The sequence below is a fragment of the Myxocyprinus asiaticus genome, chromosome 22, assembly GCF_019703515.2.
Source record: "Myxocyprinus asiaticus isolate MX2 ecotype Aquarium Trade chromosome 22, UBuf_Myxa_2, whole genome shotgun sequence".
NCBI lineage: Eukaryota > Metazoa > Chordata > Actinopteri > Cypriniformes > Catostomidae > Myxocyprinus > Myxocyprinus asiaticus.
Window position 1 is genome coordinate 32746034 of NC_059365.1, and position 10757 is coordinate 32756790.

Consider the following 10757-nt stretch of genomic DNA (forward strand, 5'->3'; position numbering starts at 1 on the left):
GATATAAGATATTAAAATGAATAAATGTCTATTTTTTCCAGCCTGTTGTATAAGAAATTATTTATTTATTGTCCCTTATTCGTTTTAGATACAGTTACTGAATATTGTTATTTACATAGGCTAAATATACCATTAATTAAATCTTGTTTATTACGTATTGTATTTTAATGGGGATATCATTTATTACAGCTGACAGTTACGTGAGCAAACAAGGTTTGAACATCAACCGTAACGAGATAAAACTGAAATGCACGGCTTTTTAATACTTCTGTGTACAAATCTGAAGGCTGCTTATTGGATAAATACAGGTAAACGTCATATTATGCAACTACACATTACGGAGAGCTTACGACCTACTAGTTAAGTCTTGCCTTAAGAGCAAGTGGTGCAACCAAATTAAGCACTGACTTAGTTACAAACTAACTAGTAGTTACTAAGCCCTTAGTGTGAACTTTACGTCCCAACTTACGTGAGAACGTAAGCACAGCTGGTGCAGCCCTACCAAGGACACCAATTATACTTCACTCCAGCTTCACGATTGACCGTAACGTGATGGATCCGTTTCGGTGGCTTTAAGGGCCAGACGGCATTGGAGATTTCCGTCCCAGATTGGACTATTTTCCCCGGAGCACTGGAATCGGCCCCTTATCTCCAGATGCCACGAGTGATCTCAACTACCTTTTCCGGCCTGCACCAAGTGCGACCCCGCCGTTACCGAAGCACTGTTACACCGGAGGAGTGGGCTGGGGTCTGCAGTACTCCAACACACTGAACAGGCGCACTGTAATCAGCAGCAAACAAAATGAGGTTGGCCTAATCATATTATATTATACTGTATTAAACCGGGGCTGGTTTGTCGTCAAAAGTCCAGTGCCACGATTGCTTGCGTCCTAGTAGCTTGTTATTTTCAAACAACTAGTTAAAAAAAAAAAAAAAAAAAAAAAAAAAACTATATAAAATAAATAAATGAATAAATCATATATCATGAATCATAAAATGGACACAAAAAGCAACAACTCTGGGATACATGAAAGGGTTTACCCAAGAATGAAAATTTTCTGGTCATTTACTCACCCTCATGCTATTTCAGATGTGTATGACTTTCTTCTGCTGGAAAAAAATTATATATATATATATACAGGTGCATCTCAATAAATTAGAATGTCGTGGAAAAGTTCATTTATTTCAGTAATTCAACTCAAATTGTGAAACTCGTGTATTAAATAAATTCAGTGCACACAGACTGAAGTAGTTTAAGTCTTTGGTTCTTTTAATTGTGATGATTTTGGCTCACATTTAACAAAAACCCACCAATTCACTATCTCAAAAAATTAGAATATGTTGACATGCCAATCAGCTAATCAACTCAAAACACCTGCAAAGGTTTCCTGAGCCTTCAAAATGGTCTCTCAGTTTGGTTCACTAGGCTACACAATCATGGGGAAGACTGCTGATCTGACAGTTGTCCAGAAGACAGTCATTGACACCCTTCACAAGGAGGGTTAGCCACAAACATTCATTGCCAAAGAAGCTGGCTGTTCACAGAGTGCTGTATCCAAGCATGTTAACAGAAAGTTGAGTGGAAGGAAAAAGTGTGGAAGAAAAAGATGCACAACCAACCGAGAGAACCGCAGCCTTATGATTGTCCAGCAAAATCGATTCAAGAATTTGAGTGAACTTCACAAGGAATGGACTGAGGCTGGGGTCAAGGCATCAAGAGCCACCACACACAGACATGTCAAGGAATTTGGCTACAGTTGTCGTATTCCTCTTGTTAAGCCACTCCTGAACCACAGACAACATCAGAGGCATCTTACCTGGGCTAAGGAGAAGAAGAACTGGACTGTTGCCCAGTGTTCCAAAGTCCTCTTTTCAGATGAGAGCAAGTTTTGTATTTCATTTGGAAACCAAGGTCCTAGAGTCTGGAGGAAGGGTGGAGAAGCTCATAGCCCAAGTTGCTTGAAGTCCAGTGTTAAGTTTCCACAGTCTGTGATGATTTGGGGTGCAATGTCATCTGCTTGTGTTGGTCCATTGTGTTTTTTGAAAACCAAAGTCACTGCACCCATTTACCAAGAAATTTTGGAGCACTTCAGGCTTCCTTCTGCTGACCAGCTTTTTAAAGATGCTGATTTCATTTTCCAGCAGGATTTGGCACCTGCCCACACTGCCAAAAGCACCAAAAGTTGGTTAAATGACCATGGTGTTGGTGTGCTTGACTGGCCAGCAAACTCACCAGACCTGAACCCCATAGAGAATCTATGGGGTATTGTCAAGAGGAAAATGAGAAACAAGAGACCAAAAAATGCAGATGAGCTGAAGACCACTGTCAAAGAAACCTGGGCTTCCATACCACCTCAGCAGTGCCACACCATGCCACGCCGAATTGAGGCAGTAATTAAAGCAAAAGGAGCCCCTACCAAGTATTAAGTACATATACAGTAAATGAACATACTTTCCAGAAGGCCAACAATTCACTAAAAATGTTTTTTTTATTGGTCTTATGATGTATTCTAATTTTTTGAGATAGTGAATTGGTGGGTTTTTGTTAAATGTGAGCCAAAATCATCACAATTAAAAGAACCAAAGACTTAAACTACTTCAGTCTGTGTGTATTGAATTTATTTAATACACGAGTTTCACAATTTGAGTTGAATTACTGAAATAAATGAACTTTTCCACGACATTCTAATTTATTGAGATGCACCTGTATATATATATATATATATATATATATATAAGAATATTTCAGCTCTGAAGGTCCATACAATGCCAATTAATGGTAACCAAAAATGTGAAGCTCCAAAAAGCACATAAAGGCAACATAAAAGTAATCCATATGACTCCAGTGGTTAAATCTATATCTTCAGAAGTGATATAATAGGTGTGGGTGAGAAACAGATCAATATATGTTATTTTTTACTATAAAGCTCCACTTTAACTTTCACATTCTTCTTCTTTTGTTTTTGGTCATTCACATTCTTTATGCATATCGCCACATACTGATCAAGGAGAAGATTTTTTTGTAAAAAGGACTTAAATATTGATCTGTTTCTCTCCCACACCTATCATATCACTTTCTGAAGCTATAGATTTAACCACTGGAGTCGTATGGATTACTTTTATGTTGATTTTATATGCTTTTTGGAGCTTCAAAGTTCTGGTCACCATTCAGTTGCATTGTATGGACCTACAGAGCTGAGAAATTCTTCTAAAAATATTCGTTTGTGTTCAGCAGAAGAAAGAAAGTCATACACATCTGAAATAGCATAGCATTTTTATTTATTTATTTATTTATTTATTTTGGTGAACTATCCCTTTAAAGCAAGGGTCAACAAAATAATGATGGCAGATGTTAATCAAAAGGTTCAATGTCTTCTCAGGACAAGGGTATTTTCATGGGTGATTATCATTAAACCTGTCAAGAAAATGTCCTGGTCCTATTTTACTCCAAAATTATTATATACATGTATCATATAGAAAAGTATTTTAGGGTTATGAAGATTTTTTCATCGTGAAGTTATTTTCATGACAGTTACATACATTTTACCCCTCAATTCTCTTGATTTCATTTGAGGTTAAATGTGACCTGGACAATTTCTTTACAGTTTTTTTTTATTTATTTTTTTTAGGTCACGGCAATAGTCATATTTTTATTAGGGAATGCTGTCACAAACAATAAATATACAAATGGACAGTATGTCTTTTGCTGGGCTATGAGGGTTGAAATGATGTTGTAGTTTTTTTTCCCCCAGTAGTTTTTTAGTGAAGACTTTTTGGTATGTGTATATACAGAAATTGACTTTCAAAAATAAACCTACCCCTGTATTATACTGGATTAAAACATTACTAGCTCCAGCCTTCCCTATTTTATTTAGTAATGAAATACATGTATTTCACGTTTTATTACATGTAAATTACATGTATGTTAAAAATTCTGTTTTCTCCTTTTCTATCAGATTGACCAATTTCATTCAGCTGTGAAGGACGGAGTGACTCACAGCCCATGGTAAGCTAAAAAACACCACAGTAACCACTGAGGGGTCGGGTTAGATTACCTCAAGCTCTCTCTATTACAGGAAATGTGTAGAGTCGGTGGAGAGGAAGCTTTTCTCCTTTTGTAATCAATAATTCAACACTTGCACACAGGCATACTCCACACCAGTTTTGGGACAAGCAACTGACCTGCTGGAGGCTTACTCAGAACCACAGCACACATGATACCTACAGTGAGGACAACAACAAACATCTCCTGCTTAACAAGGTGAGATATAAACAAGTGGTACTCTCTGCATCCTGTATAAAATTACAGCAGGGTTACCTAGTTGTAAAAGAGTCAGTGTGAGGAGAAATGTTGATGTACATGGCCATGGGAGGACAAGAATGTTGTTTTCAATGTGCCTACTTTTAAAGTATTTCTAATCTTATCTTGAAGTATTTCAATGTTCTCTTATTGTTCCTCTTTCCTCTCTACAGCAGTGACTGTCAGTGCATACTGAGGAATCTCAACCAGGCGGCATTACTTGTCCACAGATGTAGTATATAAATAATCTCTGGAAAATGTCAAGAGGCCTAAGTCATGATTTTTACTGAGGTTGCTTTGTGATCATTAAACTGCTTATTATCTAAATAGCATTGTGTCGGCTGTATTATAAATCCCCATTAAATGTCTCCCCAATAAAATCTCTTATTGCTCTACTATCAATTTCCTGGTTTATTATGTTTCCATGTTATGAAATGGCAAAGTAATATCTAATAAATCAAATTAGAAATTCCCCATATATTTTCTTATATGGTATCGAGTCAAACATTGGAAACATTATCATGTATTTGCTTTGATTGTAGTCCAATTTGCAAGAGCAATAATTCATAAAAAAATAAGCATGACTTGTTTGTGGGTATAATAAGATGTAGGGCTATATTTAGTCTTGAATGAATGTTCACTCAACCATTACAAAAAGTATGTTCTAATGAGGAACAAAACAACTCAATTGTCTTCATTCACCTCATTTTACATTTGATACTTGTGGCTCATAGCTTGCAGGATATTGACAGGAGCATGCAATGTGTCTCAAAAATATTAAGCTTAAATCCTCTCAGCAAGGGTCACCAAAGATTCAGACAGTCGATAGGAGATATAAAGCTGTAATCCTGCAGCTAAAGCAGGTTCTTATGTGATCCCTTGTCTGTAACAGTGGTCAATCCCAGTTAATAATGGCAGACAACCCACTCCAGCTATTTCCAATATCCTATATTGAGTCAAACAGACTTGACCTTGTTCAGCTGTCATTCTCACTTTTTGATAAGTGTCGGCAATACATTTTGAGAATTTGGTCTGAGCATTTTTCAGTTTTCTTCAACTACTTAAGGGAAACATTTTTTTAAATTATTTTATTGCTCAGTTGATTGATTGAGGTTCACTAGTTAGTGTTTTGTTATGATGCAAGACATTTTCCACTGAAAATGTTGCCAAAAACCTTTTAATACAGAAAAAAAAAAACATGTGTTCAGTAATTACCAACATAAAATAAAAATGACTGCTATCAACGTAGTAAGCATGCAGTGCAGAATGCAACAGTCTTAAAGGGATAGTTCATTTTAAAATGAAAATGTTCTCATCATTTACTCACCCTCATGCCATCCCAGATGTGTATGACTTTCTTTCTTCTGCAGAACACAAACAAAGATTTTTTTAGAAGAATATCTCAGCTCTTTAGGTCCATACAATGCAAGTGAATGGTGACCAGAACTTTCAAGCTCCAGAAATCACATAAAGGCAGCATGAAAGTAATCTATAAGACTCCAGTGGTTTAAGCCATGTTTTCAGAAACGATAAAATAGGGTGTGAAACAGATCAATATTTAAGTCCTTTTTTTACTATAAATCTCCACTTTCACTTACGCATTCTGAAAGTGAAAGTGGAGATATATATATATATAAAAAAAATGCTTGAAATATTGATCTGTTTCTCACCCACTAGACATATAAAACCACTGGAGTTGTATGGATTACTTTTATGGATAACACAAAATAACACGTAATTTCAACACTTGTTCTTCCTATCCAGTCACATGCAAAGCATGCTGGGAAATGGAAATGCCCTGCCCGGTTTAATCAATGCTACATTACAACTACAAAAAGTATTCATGTAGTCCTAATTTAAATGGATTACTTCCATTTTACACATTTAAATCGAAAAAACGCAATGAAATCAAGTTGTGACAAAATGTTCTAGAATTGTATTGCTTTAGTTCATTTTAATTAAGTAAATTTAACAAGCATCAAAAACTTTTTACTATACTACTATACTACTTTTTACTACGGCATGGTATACCCAGATGACCATTTTTGCAAGAATGTGCAGAACAGAACACACTGTGTGGAATACTGCTTCCCACAAATCAATGTACTCAACTAAATCTTCCATTTGTTCATAAATCATTATTTGAATGAAAATTGGATCAGAAATGCAAAATATGTTTTTTAATTTGTGAGATGATTACTGGACATCAATGACATGCAATGTGATGAGGCCATGTGACAATAGTAATATTACCACATCTATAGATTGTAAAATTAAACATTTCTTGTTCTGTTTGTTTTTTCAGTTAGCTTACATTTGGAAATATGTGCCACAGAATTAGCCTACTGAACCACAATATTACAACATATTTCACATATTTACACACCTTACAATCGTATATGCACACCAGCTATTATGATGGAAAAATAATTGTGTCCTGAGCAGGTTTAAGTACATTTCAGAACATTTAGCTAAAACCAAGTTTCCTTAAAAAAAAAATAATTTAACTAATTATTATTATTATTATTATTATTATTATTAAATAAACATTTTAATTAATTATGTGAAGCCAGTCAATTTATTGTCATATCTATAGTGCTTTTCACCATTTCAAAGCCATTGCGATAACAAACAGTCACCCCCTGGGGACACTATTTCAGGAGGGACTCATTTGATTATGACACCGGAAGCACGGATGGCTGCGGTGTGATATCAGAGTTATTTCATCTATCCACCTTTTTCCTGACTTCTCCATGGGCGGCGCCATTACGGCGAGCTACATCCTCTTGGACGCTCCGCACTTCTGCTTAATTGTTGTTATTGTACACTAGAGCTAGACAAACATTACTGGTAATGCCGATCATTGGAGGCTCTTGAGAAATATGTGCTCTTAGAGGTTGTTAATAACAACTACAGGTGGCTTAAAAATAACTGGAAAATGAATGTTACAACAATAAACCCACCCAAAAGCTGTCAGTGTCTGAAACTTTGAGTCACACCAGATGCAATAAGCTGAGGTTGCATCAACATAATTCTCTGTCATTTGCTTATTTTTTAAAACACAGATAATTCCAGATGATACATCCCTCAAATCTGCTGATTTTTAAATGAAACTTAGGGAGACCATACATTCTTTTTTCACGTACATGTCCTTTTTTGGACCTTAAAAAGTGTCTGGTCAGATTCAGATCCCCAGATTTGTCTGTTTTCATACTGAAGTGTTTTCTATCATCATCCTCTTAAATTGTGTGTGCAACAAGAAACCTGGTGAAATCTTGCACATAATAAATATGGATGCTCTCTCTGTGCACTGAATGTCTGTGTGTCTCTCTCTCTTTTACACACACACACACACACACACACACACACACACACACACACAAGGGCATGTGCAGAAAGCGTGAGAGCCCAGTGTTGTAACTTTACCATGCATGTGTGTGATTGTGTAATTATTATTCAGCGATTGCCGTAAAAAGCGTCCATACACAGATTTTAGTGAGAAAGGGCTTTACGTTAAGTAAACAGGGAGTGTTCCATCGTTTTTGATTGCCGTTAGTGATTATTTCAATGCTTGGTAATGTGAATACCCAGGTAGCCAAAACGGTTTGGCCAGATAATGGCCCAGATCCGGCAGGCCAGAAGAAAATTGCCGGACTCTTGTGAAACACGGCAATGAATGACGCCCCAGAATCAGCCCAAGTACACTGGCCCGAGTCTGGGTGCTAAAACTGAGCCGACACTGCCGGCATAGGGCCACAATCACGCCAACAAAAATTGTACACTTAGCCGGTACTGGCCTGAGTCTGGGTACCAAAAGGAAATGTATATGAAATACAAAACTACATCTATTTAATAAGAACAACAAAAGATATTTTGCCAAAGCAATATTAGCTTATTTGCTAAATTAAGTATATACTTGCACTTAATCTAAAATAGAATTGAAAACATTTTTGTGTTCAGTATAACTCTTCTTGTAATGAATTGGTTACCAAAAACTACTAAAATGTATGTAGTTCAATTAAGACTCCTTCCAGTTTTATATAAAAACAGAGCTTTGAATAATTTTTCTCTGTTTTTCCACAAAACAACATTCTATTACCTTGTTAAAATCCTTAAGATGGCATTTACTTCCACCTTCTTAAAAAAAAAAAAAAAATTTGAAAAAAAAAACACTTTATTTTACAGTGTCCTTGTTACATATGTTACATGTTCTTACTGTAGTAATAACAATAAATTATGCATAATTACATGCAACTAACCCTAAACCAAACCATATTCCTAACCCTATAGTAAGTACATGTTGTTAATGAATATTACTCAGTACTTAAATGTGTAATTACACTGTAACAATGACACCTTAAAATAAAGTGCAACCAAACTTAATATGCAAATATTTTTCATTTCAAAAGTTAAACTGCAGAATGGAAGCTTTTTTCAATGTAAAATCCATTCTCAGAGTTTGTGAGGCTTTGGAGGCTTTAAATGGAGGCTTTAAGTTTCACGCTTGTATACTGTAGGTGTTATGCTTCACCATGATTAGCTCTAAACTATTTGTGACGGTCAAATCCTTCTAGCAGATACATGCCTTAAACTCAGATTTTAGGTGAGCTCAGAGCATTCTGGCAACACTGAACATACGTCATTACATCAGCTTAAACATCTATATGAAGAAACAATAAGCAAAACAAACTGGAGTGGAGGGGGACTATAAGCTTAAACAAATTAGTTTATATTGGCCTTAAGAATTTTGAAAATATGTCAAGTTTACAAGCATTGTGAGTTTGGCCCTTTCACCCTCTTTTTTTTCATGGCATCCCCTCCTACTACCCCATGTATTTCCCCATGCCTACCCTATAACATCCATATGTGCTCCTTTTCCCCAGGTAAAAATGACACCATGAAAATATGAGAAATATGAGAATTTATTTGAACACTTACATTAACATACAGCTTTATATGAACTAGCAAAAAGTGGCATGAACAAATGCAAAACAAAAAAAACTAGAAAACATCTGGACCCTCCTCAAGTAAGTGTACCCTAAAAGAGAGACAGATTGACAGAAAGAGAGAGATAAGAGGGGGAACAGACAATGACACATATGGTTAGTTAGTCAGATAGATCTCAGAAATCTCAGACTGAAGACATGAATGGTAACTCTGGTAAATGGTAACAACATTTGGAACATACCTTAGATAGAATTTGCTTGCTTTAGGGGCCACTCTCTTCTTCCCCCATCTCTGTCAGATGCAAGCTGCAGCCATCTTTTTATGAACTTTTCAATGTCTTCGTCCGACACACTGGCCATACTTGCAGATTCTTAAAAAAAAAAAAGAAAGAAAGAAAAAGAATTGATCAATCAGGTGAATATGGCACAAGTTTGCCTGTTCAAACATGAAGCTGGTTATCCTAACTTAGCATAAAGACTGGAAAAGATGGGGAAAAACTAGCACTTTACGGAGTTATACAGTCGTTTGAGAAAGTATTCAGACCCCTTCACTTTCTGCAGGATTTATTGTGTTGTAGATTTAATTTTAAATGAATACAATTTACATATTTTATAGTTTCAAAATGACAAAAAAAGAAAAAGGCCCATAACAAAAGTTTGGGCACCCTGCATGGTCAGTACATTGGCAAGTATCACAGCCTGTAAATGGGTATAACTTACAGCTATTTTAGTAATCAAATATTCTACCGATTATTATATTGATTAACCGAGTAATCTGACAAGAAATACTTTTACTTTATTAAAAAGCTGTGTATACTGTTAGAATTTTATCTTTATTTTATTGATATGCCTTATACGGTTCTTTATTGCTACTCTTATATGTTATCTTTCATTAAGAAATTGTTTTTATTATTATTATTTATAAATGTATTATTATTTTACACTGCACTAAGTTAACCATCTCCTGGTTCCATCTTCATATCTAGCATATAGACATGACAGTGTTATCAATCTTCTCATCTAACTCTCGGCAAGAAAGTATAAATGTGTTTCCTTTAACGATTAAAATTAACACTATGATACACAAATAAAACTTACTGAGGACAACATCTTTAATGGCAAGTGGTTCATGTGTGTGTGTTATGTTACAAGATATTACGTTTAAGTTTAGGGGTCACTGTTACATAATTTTATGACAAAGTCAGACCAATTTTCCACATTGTTAAAAGGTGACCCACCTTGAAAAGGCATCTCTACCCAACCCCGTGCCCCAGTCCCTGATCTGTCCACCCCCAGCATAGATCAGGGACTGATCCGGGTCTGTATGGCCATATCTCACCCAAAATGAGACCAGCACTTATGGTCCATAGTCGGGCCGAACGTGGCTAAATGTGCCGTGTCTAAGCCCAAGTTGGGCCAAATCCACACATCCAAAGCCTGGCCAAATCTGGCAACCATTACTGGGCCAGAGTTGGCTCACTTCTGGTGAGCCGCTGCCAGAACACAGCCGA